This window comes from Bombus bifarius, unplaced genomic scaffold (assembly GCF_011952205.1).
Source record: "Bombus bifarius isolate JDL3187 unplaced genomic scaffold, Bbif_JDL3187 scf7180000008047, whole genome shotgun sequence".
NCBI classification, from domain to species: Eukaryota; Metazoa; Arthropoda; class Insecta; order Hymenoptera; family Apidae; genus Bombus; species Bombus bifarius.
This window is the reverse complement of record NW_022884413.1, coordinates 89,954-103,114: the sequence shown is the minus strand read 5'-3', so window position 1 is coordinate 103,114 and position 13,161 is coordinate 89,954. Positions and strand designations below refer to the sequence as shown.

The 13,161-nt window shown below is 40.2% G+C and overlaps 1 long non-coding RNA gene across 1 annotated transcript in view; it reads right to left on the bottom strand.

Annotated features, from left to right (window-relative positions):
• The window catches only part of LOC117207962, a 186,549-nt gene that overhangs the window by 172,583 nt on the left and 805 nt on the right, over window positions 1-13,161 (bottom strand). The gene's annotated exons all lie outside the window — the stretch shown is intronic.

Here is a 13,161-nt window from a genome sequence, read left to right as displayed (position 1 = left end):
ATTCAAAGTCGATTTTCTCGAAAACAAAGCCTAAAACGAAAGATTTTTATTCTATATTTTCGACTTCTCTTTTCGCGTAGAATCACCCCCTTTCCGCTTGTACCACCAGTTACCAACCACCCTGTATAAAGATGCATTGTTGTGAAAAACACGTTTGCGAAAGAAAGACACATTCTGGAAAACCTAATGCAACATATAGACATCTAGCATAATAATTGACTTCTCTATCGAAGCTAAAAGACAACGAAGGAAAACCTAATCACTCAAGAAAGACTATTTGCCAACTATCCTAACATACAAGTACGTATTTCCATGCAATTCATTTGCAACAAATTTTTCAGGCAACGTGCCGAGGAAACGTCGAAGGCAGTCCGAAATTTCCCATGTATTATTCAATGTAATATCCGAGAATCGCGATAATTAGCCAGAACACTTGGACGTGAGCGGGCAAGCGATCGAGCAAGGATGTTTAAATTAAAAAAGAGAGGGGAAAGAGAGAAAGAAAGGAAATAAAAGAGGGAGCGGGCGAAAAGTAGAGAGGCACTCTGCTGGTGTCGCTTTAAATCGACACACAGATACCCTGTATCTCCTCTGTTCTCTTTCCTACATATATCTAACGAACAACTAGGTATATTTGCCAGGCATAAACGGAATGGCGCGGGGTACCATGGGGTTGCGGCCAGATATCTATGCTACGCGACTACCCTGTAATAATAGGCACTCGCTCAAATATTTCCCGGTTAAATATTTGATCTCGTTTTTATACCATTTATTAAAAGCCACAAGTGAAACGCGCGCACACGCGCCTTAACCGAAATCCGCCGCGCGCCGATACCGTTCTGTTCCGACGGCCATCGTCGTTTTATCGCGCGCCGAAACACGGCTTCCCGGCCAAAGGTGGACGATTATTGGAATTTAGATTGGACAAGAAAGTAAGCTCGCCGGAGGGTGGTGGTTGGTCGGTATGCTTGGTAGTCGACAGGGGAAGTTCGAGGGGGTTGTTGGAGGAAAGTGGCTGGTGAGAATTGGATGTTCGGAAATAAGCATCGTGTTCCAGCTTTTACGAATACTCAACAATCGCTTTAATTTCTTTCCGACGATTGTTACACTTTGTTCATTAGAATTTCAATATTCGTGTTAAAATTGGAAATTTTCTGCAGCTTTCCAATTTGCAGTTTTAACAGTAAACGGTGATTTATCTGTGTTACGACTGTTACAAGAAACGAATCTCAAAAAGGGTAATGTGTGTACTTGCAGAAAGGAAAACTGCAGGATATGAAAGAACCGATATCACATTAAGAACGAAAGAATTTCTTCTAATGGAGAAACAGAGCGTTGTAGGTAATATGTTAATATATTTCTCGTCTCGTTATCGATCTATCAGATACCAGCGTTTGTAATATTAAGAAATTAATAATTTCGTTTCGCCTACGGGATTCCATTTATTGACTCGCAATCGATTTTATAATCTATATAACCCCCACTTCAGTGTAATACACAGTCTCATTTTTTTTTCTTATTCCCAAGATTGCATTACTCTCCCATTACCCGATGTTGACTCAATTTCGTTTCTACGTCTCCCCTGTCAATATTATTCCTCGGCTACCGGCCCAATAAAATTTCGCCTAACTTCTGCAAATCTACCTTTATGCGGTGCTCTTCAAATACATTAAGTGGCGCGCCGATCGGCCGCTTGCTGCCCTTAAAGAACCCCAATAAACATTGTCGTATAGAACCTGTACGATTCGAATTACAAAATTGCCGATTACAAAAACGAAAAGGAAAAATTAATCGCAACTACTGCTTCACTGCGTTTCTATTGCCAAAAGATTGGCAAGGTCGTCCGAAACGATCGAATCGATAAACGATCATTGATATTACGAATCTTTCGATTCGCATCGAGATAGTTCCGCGATTAAAAAACAAAAGTGATAGGAGGACGAAAATAAAAGAACTGAAACTATCGTCTTTCGAGAAAGTAAGTATCGTTCCAGTAACATCGTTTGTTTCGTCAACCATTCTAAAACGTATAAAAGACGTAATTAACCGCCAAACAGGTTTTCGATAGAGAAGAATATTAAAGAAAAATGAAAAAAGAGATAAAACTCGTCTCATTGAGAATGCGCTATTCTAGTAGCATTAGCTATTTCGTTTCCTTATTCCAAAAATTTGAAAAGTTTGCCAATGAACTTTCAGAAAGCTTGGCAATTAAAACAGAAAAGGGATAAACAAAATAAAAAAGGAAAGAAAACCTTCCTCTTTGAAAAATGTACTCTCCTAGTACCATCACCTATGTCGAAAACCCTATCAATTTACCCTACCAACCGATTCCCACCCCTGAACTAAAGCTCTGCCAAAGTTCCCTCCACGAGGGAACGAGACGAAAAAAAGGGAAAAGTGGATAAAAAACGGACGAAAACCAAAGCGCTTTTGAAAGCACGCGAATTCGACTGTCCACTACACGATACACGTATATTCATAGCTACAAGAGGATGCACGAACCGAACGAAACCTCTGACCAACCCCCTCGCCGCGTCCCGCCATCGGTTTGCGCTTTTTTCAAAGCGGCACCGCGAGCGATTCCTCGATAAGTGACCTCGCCGTATTACCTAGATTACCATCGACGTTGAACCACCCCCGCGAGCATCAGAATGGTCAGAGTCGGTCAATATATTCGAGGAGCGAGCGGAGGGTGGCTCGCCAAGGGGCTGTACACGAGAACGATCGCGGAGAAAGCGAGACAGGGCGAACAGGAAACGGCGTAGGAGGCAAAAGGTGGAGGAAAATCGACGAAGAGGCGGCGGCGGAGGAGGAGGAGGAGGCGGCGATGGAATACGGTGGAAAGAGAGAAAGAGATGGTCGTACGATCGAGGGGGAGTGGCGCAAACATTTGCCTGCCGCCCGGTAAATTAAAAGCACACAGAGAGGAGAGAATAGAAACGGGAGGAGAGTGAATAAGTGAATGAACGAACGAGCGAGGGATCGTAGGTGGCCATCGTTTCCTCCACCGTGTTTCCTCCATCCCCTTGCCACCCCCTTTTGCATCGCTCTCGAGCAACCGAATCTCGGCCGCGATCCGCTTTGCCTCTGTGTACCCACGATCCGCAACAAACTCGAAATGCGCCGGAAAAATTGTTCGATTAGGCTCCGTTCGCTTAACAGCCGGCTGAAAGCGGCCTTTAAGCAAGCATCGCACGGTTACAGGGTGATTTCGCGAACGACGATGTGGAGGAATGGATATTCGTTCGATTATATCGATTCCTGGAATGTTTTCATATTTTTGTGAAGTATAGGAGGCATGTTGAGGATTGTAGTGCGGATTTGATGAAGCGTTTGTGGGAGGATTGAGATTTAAGATATTTCGAAGGTTTCAAAGTTTGGAAGGGATGGAGAAATTTGTTCGTATGTTTTATAGTTCAGACGCAAGGTATAATTTTATCTGCAGTTCGAACAATTTTGGATACTTGAAAATTTGAAAACGATCGAATATTGTATTCGATCGTAATATTGCGCGTAGAGCAAAGTTTCTTGCGAAAGTTGCATCTGTCCAGAAAGGAACATTGGAAAATTCTGGGATTTATAATCGGGTGGAGCGTGTAAGGGGAGATGTAATTAATTTTGTTGCACAGCAAGGTTTCTTGCAGAATTTCTGCTTATCTTTAGTTCGTAGTTCCTAATTAATTTGGTCGTTGATAAAGTGTAACGTCGAATGATATCGACTGTAAAGCCGCACTACATGAAGAAGTTTTGAAGGCGGTATTGATTTTTAAGTTGCCAATTTTGTTCGTCTTTGGTGCGTTAAAATTACATAACGTGCTGGACAGGAAAAATTGCAGCGAAGGGAGCCAGGAAGCGAGCTTTTTAATTTATTAGCCCCTTGCACGTAAACGCGGTTACATTTTCGGTGGCTTGTCCAAATTAATCTACAACATTGGCCTGTCTTTCGTTGAACAAAGAGCGTAGAACACCAACTCCCTGTTAACTCGGTAACTGCTGTGCTTCTACATACACTTATGAAATATTTTTGAATAAACTGCCGGATACACGTAACCGGAAAATTTGTAATTGCAAATTCTGCACGAGTTTCTTGCAACCGAATTCGAGAACTTCGAATTTAAGTTGGAAATAAAATTGAACCTCTCGCGTGACCCATGATCGCCAAGTTAAATCAATTTCCACAAGTTCCTAACATTTCCAACTGGTCAGGAGATCGACTCGTGTTAGAAAGTTTTAACATTTCTTTGCTGATAAAACTGAAATAAATTTTTGATTCGACCTGAAAACAGAATGTACGATAGAATCAATTCTTCGATAGATGCGATTAGTCCTTTGATTTGATTTAACGTCCGACTAAGATCTTTACATTATTATTACCTTATTAATTTGTTATTAACTCTTAATAGACATATTCTTCTTAGACTAGATCTATCGTGGATATTTTTGTTCAAGTCCGCGCACAAATTTTTTACTTTCTACGTTCTAGTCACATTTGCCGCTGTTTAATAAAGCGAATAAGGTTCCCCTGGATATGCAATCGGATAATGGAAAGAGATGAACACAGAGTAAAGGCGCAGCTTAAAGTTCTCCACAAAAGCCTTCATCCTTCGCCTTCGTAGGCGAAAGAAAATGTTACATGTACCCTGCAGGATAGGTCTTCGTGGTTGCGTACCTCCTTTGAAGCCTTTCCTGAAACACCGTATAATCGGCCGAAAACTCGCGTTCCACCGATGATAAAGCCGAGGCTCGCGTGAAAATCAAGTTCTCGGTTCTTATCGCGTGTCATTGCCTTTCCTCTCTATTCCGCTTTGTCTCTCAATCGGCCTCTTTTATGATTCGTTTGGCTCCGTTCGCGACGTCCCATCTCTCTCCTCTGCTCCCTTCGTCCCCAACTCTCCAGTCCAGCCATCAAACGTTCGCTTGGATATGCATGTCGTTTGCGGCGAAGGGATGGAACGGGATGGTAGTGCGAGCCTCTCTGTGTTGACAGGTAAATATTTGTCGCGGCATACACCACCACCGTCAACCACCGTCGACCACCGTCAACCGCCACCACCACCATCTCCGCGTTCGCATCCTCCGTGCCTGCACCCCTTCTCGTTCACGTTCTTTTCTCTTCCGTTTTCTCATTCTCGCGTCAAAACGGCCTATGAACCTGTCCGTCCTTGAACAGATAGCCTAGACGAGCGGTTCGTAGGAGCTGCCGGGTTCTTCGATGATTTCGAAGATGGAAGAAGTTGTGATTTGAGAAGTTGACGAACGAGGATTCGTTCGAATTCCGTTACTCTTCCGGATCAGACGTCTACGTTCGGATAGGGTTCTTCGGGATTTTATAAATTTGTCAAAATGCAAGTATCTGCCGAGTATTACGGTATTAAGAATCTTTTTTCCTGAAGCCAATCGAGAAACGAAATTTATCAAAAAAAAAAAAAAAAAAAAAGAACGTGGAGAAAGAGGAGGTTTCGCCGATTAAAAAGGACGTTGAACGAATAGAGAGAAACTTAAAAAGTTTGCTTTGCCAGAGCGTAATACGAAGCTCGTGTTGGAAAATGAAGAACAGGACGTGTGAGACACGCGTTAACGTACGTACAAGTTACACGTACATATATAGGAGACATTAATATGCATTTAACGATCGCAAAAGGTATCTTTAACCGGAAATTCTGAACTATTCTTAGCCAATCATAAACACTGTCGAATATTCAGTGTTTAAGCTAACAATCAGCGAACTGTTGACAAATATTTTCCTTAAACTATTGCTCCTAGAATATAAACCAACAAAGCTGGCGCGTTGCACCGCTGTTGACGAGCCATTCGACAACACGTCCACATCAAACAACGTTGTTCCCTAGTCATCTTTGTACTGGCAGCCCTAATCCGTTAGGAAACTTTGCTGCGTTCATTCAAGGGAACATTATTAGGTAATGGCATTTAAACGAATTTCTTTTCTTATTTATTTAGCCTTTCTGCGAATATAGAACGATAAATCGATACTTTCGTTAACTTAGCGAATGTGCCAAGTGCGATATTAATAAATTTACCGATATTCGTCTTTAAAATACTTCGATATAAATGCAAGAACAAATAAAGACTAGATAGAGAAGAAGAAGTGCTATCGAAAAGAGTGCTTACGAAAAGAGACATAGATCATCTAATGCAACGAATAGAATAAAAAAATAATAAAATAGATCAAACTATGAAAAAAGATGGACTCTTTTTAAGCCAAAAGTAACTAATTATCTCTTATTCTTGACAGATCGCGCAGTTCACTCAATTTTTTAACCCATTTTTTAATACACCAATTTGCTTGAATTTTGTACGTTTCGTCCATAACGCTAGAAAGTTGTCGCTTATTTCAACACGATAATATTTCAACATGCATATACACACATTGGACAGTTTACAACAACCTTGTTAAAAAATATGTATAATATATCTTTTATACATACTGAATTTATAAAAATGGATGGCTAAAATAATCCATAAAATAAACTGAAAGCAATCTATGCACATATATTTATATTAAATATATGTATTAAATAATTAAGCGACTTATGATGCATTTAGTATTTTACCCTTTTACCGTAGTACAATAAAAATATAAAAAATTTCGCAAATATTTTCACCTTTTATTTATTCGTAAAATTTAATACTTCGATAAATTCCAAACATCAGCAGTCAGGAATAACCCCCGGGTTGCAATCAACATGTCAATCAACCATCAGTGTCATAAAACATTCACCATAAAAGCCCACAGTAGGCGCAATACTGTACGTAGGAAGGTCACGGGTGAAGAACACGATAAGACACATTTCTCGTGTTTTACAGAAGAGCAATTTTAAAATTCAACATATCCTCGGCCACTTCTGCGTCAACAAATACTTTTCATTTGATTTTCGGATTAAACGAAATGGGATATGCTTTTGGGATATACTTTTGTCGCCTCCTTGAGACAACGCAAACACAAGCGTCTTTCTTCGTCCGTCGTACATTAACTTTGGCAAATCGAAGTTAGGATATCGGGCAAACTAATGTTTCTTCGATATAAATAGGCCAATATTTTGTTGCATGTTTCTTTCCTTTCATAAGGTGATAATAGATGAACGACGATTTTTGTTTTATATTACTTTATCGAATTAGATATGATCCATCTCCTTCTATTTCTATTATCACGTTCGTGCATAATTCAATAAACTATTACAAAACAAAAAAACATCGTGCGTCTATTATTTTTTTATAAAACGAAAGAGACTTTTCGGACAGCCTAATACGATACTATTTAAAAAGCTCAAGATCGTGTTAACAGAAGCAGAAGAATATAAGGCATTAGAAAATAAAATTGCATCAATTCGAATAATCCCTTGAAATTATCGACACAGTACTTATCGACTGACTCTGTATATTTTTATATTACGTTCATTTTGCGCAATTTAATGCTTTTAAATTTCCCATAAATACGAAAAAATCTCTCGTCTATTTGCCATTTATCTTCGAAACGCTCGCATCTCTCAGTTTATCGTTATATTCCCTTTTCCAGCTATTTCACGGTAAAGTACCATTTTTCAACCATCGAATGACAGAAAAGTCAGCTGATCGATAAAAATAGACTCGTCGTAACTGTGTCACGCGACCCTCGTACAATTCGTACGTCATGACATTTCTATCGCGAAACAGCTCCAAGATCGAAGGGTTAATTAAAGAAGGCTCGTTGGAACCGCAAAGATCGGTCAACAGCCGTCATACTTGGACAAGGGGGTTGGGTACACGGGGTCCGGGACGAACGACAACCGTGAACCGTAGGCAAAAAGGAATCAGAGCGAGTGAAACGGAACGCAATCGAGTCTTTGTTGCGCTTTTACCTGGAAGCCGACTAGGCCCGCCACTGTCTGCCCGTGTTTGTCCCGCGCAAACTTTGTTTTTACAAATAGAACCACATGTTCCTCCGTTCACCCTCTACCCATTCTCTTTCGCCCCCTCCTTCACCCTTTCACCCAGCCCTCAGCTTTCCGTGTGTCTCTTTCTTTCTTTCTTTCTTCCCTCCCCCCTGCCTTCTCCTCCTCCTCCTCCTCCTCCTCTTCCCTCTTTCCTCTGCTCGTTCCAGTCATTCTCTGTCTCTCGCGTTCGTTCTCTCTTGCATCCCCGTCTTCGCGCCGCCGCCCCTCTTGCGCACACACGCGACAGGTGGTAAAGTATAACAAAAAGGCAAGTTCATTCAAACGGTTTGCGTTGGATTCGCTTTGCACCTCGGAATTTCTTTGGAAAGCCGCACACCCCCGTCAAATATTAGCCCGCGACTGACTTTTGTGACTCATGGATTCGTGTTGATAGACCAACTCGAGCACGCTCTTTCCACTGATCTTTTCGAGGCTGTTTCAGTTGCCAGGGGATGATCGGCTGCAGCTGGATCAAACAGCGATTGTTTCGGCGGCGAAAGGGTCAGATTTGGGTAATTTAGCGGTTTCAGTGGCGCGGTGTTTCGTAGAGGTTCGCCTCTACGATCGAGCTCGGTGGTTTTCGTGTGTTGCGTGCGTGCGCGAGGTTTCGTCCAACGACATTTTTACGACTTTCCTTTATTTGTCGACTTTTCCATTCCACCGTAATATCGTTGTCATCGATGGACCGATTTTTCAGATTTTTTCGAGTACGAAAAAGTCGAGTACATCTTAGATACGAAAAATACGTATTTTCAATTCTTCCAGCTTCTCAAAGTACGCGAATAACCGTCTTTAATAATCGACGCTGTATCGGTTCCGTTTAATAATCCATTTCTAATGGAATGAAACGAGCACAAGGCAATTGTGCATTATTTCGTCTAATTCTTTGATCTTTTCCGCCAACTCTTTTAAACCTTTCTACCAAGAAAAATTTCGAGACGCAGAAGATCGAGCTCGTGTCCCCGGCCACACGACGAGCACCGACTAGAAGACGGTAAATTAATATTTATGAGCGACGTACGCGCGTTTCTGCGTACAACTTGTTCAATGAGTGCCAATTGTCAACGGTGTTCACTTAAATTGCTCATCGAATATTCATGTCAAAGTTGCTGTTGGAATGCGACTCTGGATGACACCTAAATACGAAAAAAAAAAAAAAAGAAAAAATGCAGAGAAATATAAAAATCCTTGCACAGTGACGCTATTTATGGAATCAATACTCTGACACATATCGAACAGAAAATTTGTCAAATATATCGAGAAAGGGAATTCATTTCGATGATTCGAACGCTCTTTTCACGACCCCGTAAAAATTCTATCCTATCCAACAATTATTTTTACTTTTAAAATACTCAGTTTTTTCTACTTGAAATAAAATCCAGTTTCACACTGGCCACTCAACGTTACCAAATTATTACCTTTGTTTCTAGTTACTTTTGATCCTCGGTGAATTCGAACGAAATCTAACGTTACGTTTTATGTCGGTGCAACACTACCGAATTATTATCGTTGCCTTTAAAATACTTAGCAATTTGAAGCGAAATCCAAAGAGCATAAAAGTTCCACCACAAACATGTAATTCTATTCTATACATTCGATTCTTTCTATCAAAGTGTTCGACGCTGACCACTTTCCACGGAGAAAATCGGTCGAAATTGTGAAGGAACGACGCAATTCCAAGAACAGCAGCTTCTTCTTTCTCGTCTTTTTATTTTCTTTCATTCGAGACAGAGAGGTTAGTGAATTCGGCCGGGCCACGAGAGTTCCTGTACCATGTGTAGAGAAGGTAGAAGATGTATACTAATTGAAGGGCCGGTTAGAAGCAAGACAGTAGCGAGTCTCTCGATTAACACCTCTTGCGGACCACACACAGCCTCAGTTTAAAGAATTTTCAGTCCTATTTTTATTTATCGACACACTCTCGAATCTGCATGCCGCGTAATAACGACGTGACTTTCAACAGCATCGTTGTTCTTTATTATTCTCACTACCAAGATTCCAACACCGATGAGACTATCCGGACGTCAGCAGCAGAAAATAATTACAAAATTATATAATTGGCGAGAGAAAAATATTTTCATACAGATAGATCCTTCTAATCTGTTGACGAAAAACAAAATTTGAAGAATTTCCAGTCCTATTTTTATTATCGACACACTCTCGAATCTGCATGCCGCGTAATAACGACGTGACTTTCAACAGCATCGTTGTTCTTTATTATTCTCGCTACCAAGATTCTAACACTGGCGAGACTATCCGGACGCCAGTAGCAGAAAATAATTACAAAATTATATAATTGGCGAGAGAAAAATATTTTCATACAGATAGATACTCGTAATTTGTTGACGAAAAACAAAATTTTAAGATTGTATTAGGTTGTCCGAGAAGTGTCTTTCTTTTACAGACCCGTCTTTTGAAACCTAATCTGTCGAACGTTGTGATCTTTGTTTCGATAGAACAAAATGGATCGTACGTGATTCGATAAAATAATATAAAACGAAAAATATAGTGCATCCATTATTTCCTTATAAAACGAAAGAAACTTTTCGGGTGACCTAATAGAAATTTGTATCTAGTGGTACTACGAAGGATAGAATCACAGAATTCGACGCTAATTTCAACGAAGCTTGACCATAAGTCATCGAAGAATTAAAATTGGCGAATGAGGGATAACAGGCGGACTTAAAGAACGAAAAGAATTTTGAAAATATGTTTCAGACAGAGCCTACCGTGGTAAGAGTGCAGAAATGCTTAGCGAAAACATCAACAGCAAAAGGAGTATAGCAGGAGGGGGTGAAAGGAGGGAGGAGAAAAAAAGCGACTACTTTCGGAAGTTCATGAAAGTTCGTTTACACAACTCTTTCCCGTACTGTGATGCATTATGCTCTCGAGACGGACTGACCTGAAATCTTCGGCCTCTACTGCTCTTCACGAAGGAACAGCATCACGACTCGTCATTCCGCTGCGCTTTCTACGGATTTATCTGATATACTATGTGTCCCGGGCGTATAAAATAAACGCCCAACTACCAAATGAACTCTTTTTAGCTGAGAATTCTTTCATTCGATTTAAATATAAAAATACCAAGGTTCCAGTTGCTTCGTTCCTAGCCGCTTCGATTATCTTGTTTAGGTCGACGCTTGAAATGCCTGTTGATTCTTGCAAGAATTCTTACAACAAAATTTCTACTTTGTAGACTTTGATCTCAACTTTTGCAAATCTTATCCAATAACGAACATTAACATCGCTTATATGTTATTTTTGAAATTTCATAACTCTTTGTAGCGTAAGATGAATTCACAATAATCTTCGTCCTTTTCAATTGAAACTAAAACTTCCAATTCGCTATGTAAATCTCTCGAGTATCCAGAAATATAAACCAACGGACTAATTTGATCGATTTTGAAAGGAAGTCTAAAGAAGAAAAGCTTCGGACACTGCTACTTGGAAATTGCAGAATTACCAGAAATTCCAAGCGGCCAGAATCATCGTCAAATTCACTGCACTTGACTAATTCGATAGTTTGGAATCTAAAGAACGAAAACTTCAAATATATTGATAAGAAAACTTCAATTGCCATTTCCTTGCAAATGAATTTAAATTGCAATAAATTCCAATGTTACGTAAAACGAGCCTTCGATCAAGACAGACAAGAAGACTAAAGAAAAGTGCAATTTTCAGCGAATCTCGATCAGTCGAAATCATCATTCATCAAATTCATTATATTCAACTGTATGTTTAGGTATTCCAAAGCAAAAGAGACTCGTAACCCGGCATTCGGAAACCGAATCGTCACTGGATCCATCGAGCATGCACGATGCATATTATTCGACTGCTAGAAAAAGCTGGTTCTCATACCTGGTGTCATATTCTACCCGGTATGCTGTCCAAGCGACTACTCGTTCCGATGGAGTACTTGGTCCGCGCGCGACTCCTAAGGGTACTCGAGGCCGCGTCGAGAGAGACCTCTCTACATGGGTGGTCCATTCTCCTTACGCATGCATTATATAAGTTCAGTAAAGTTCACACTAAGGATACACGGGGCCCCTGTGTCCAGCAGCCATCCAACGGAATTCGATAATTATATCCTAAACCGTTCTCTCACGCGTCCCTTCCTAAGGTGAAGAACTTCTTAGGAAGTCTACGAACGCTAGCTGCACCTAGGCGACCTCTTCTTTTTCAAATCTTCTTTGATATTTAAAATTTGGACACGAGAAAGAGAGAGAGAGAGAGAGGGAGGTAACATTGATAACATTTCTACGTGTGATGTAATACGATATTCAATAATTGATATTCGTTCCGTGATTCGGCATTTTTGTAAAGATTATAAATTTCAGTTTGCTGGTATTCGAGCATAGGAGTTGATAATAAAGTTGGAATCGAAATTAAGCGAATATTTTGAGCTTCGCGTTTTATGTGTAAGGGGCTGAGAGCCCTAAACACCTAAACACACTAACAACAACGTACAACAACACTAGCTTCAACCCTAATTCAACGTTAACCTAAAACACCTATAACAGCATTTAGGATTTCTATTCTGCAAATTATTTTTATATAAATTATTCTTTAAAACCATAGAGAAGTACGTCAGATCCAAAAGAATGGAAGAAGTGCGATGCTGCAGCAATAACCAATGATCAATACTCTCAAAGAATTGCGTCGTCAAGAATGATGCATAATTCAATTTTCGAATATGCAAATAGCAAAGTGTAAGGGACATAAGGAATTTATCTGAAGGGCGGACAAAAGGGCAACGAGGTCGATTCATCATACAGTGTCCTACGGTGTTTCCGAACTCGTGATATAACTTACGAGATGTGGAATGCCGAGAGGTAGAGAAACGTGGCCTGTATTCTGTAGATAAGAACGGACCCTATATCTCGGTTACGTCGTCGTCTCCACCCTTCCGCATCATCAGATTCCTTCCGGTCCCAATTACGTTTCATATGGTTGCGTGGTCACGAGAGGATTATCGTCCCTTCTCAAGTAACAAGAGTATGTACCAAGAAAGATGGAATATATGTACTCTGGTACAGATCTTGAACCATTTCTGATGGAAATTTATAGTATTGATAACTTTTTCTGGATAAATTCGAGTATCTGAACTAAACAGCAGATATGATTTTGGGTCTTATAACTTATAGCATTTAAAATACAGCGATTTCTGATAGTATTTAAATACATATCATAGAGAATTTTTTGTATATTATGTATATGTGAAACATTTTGA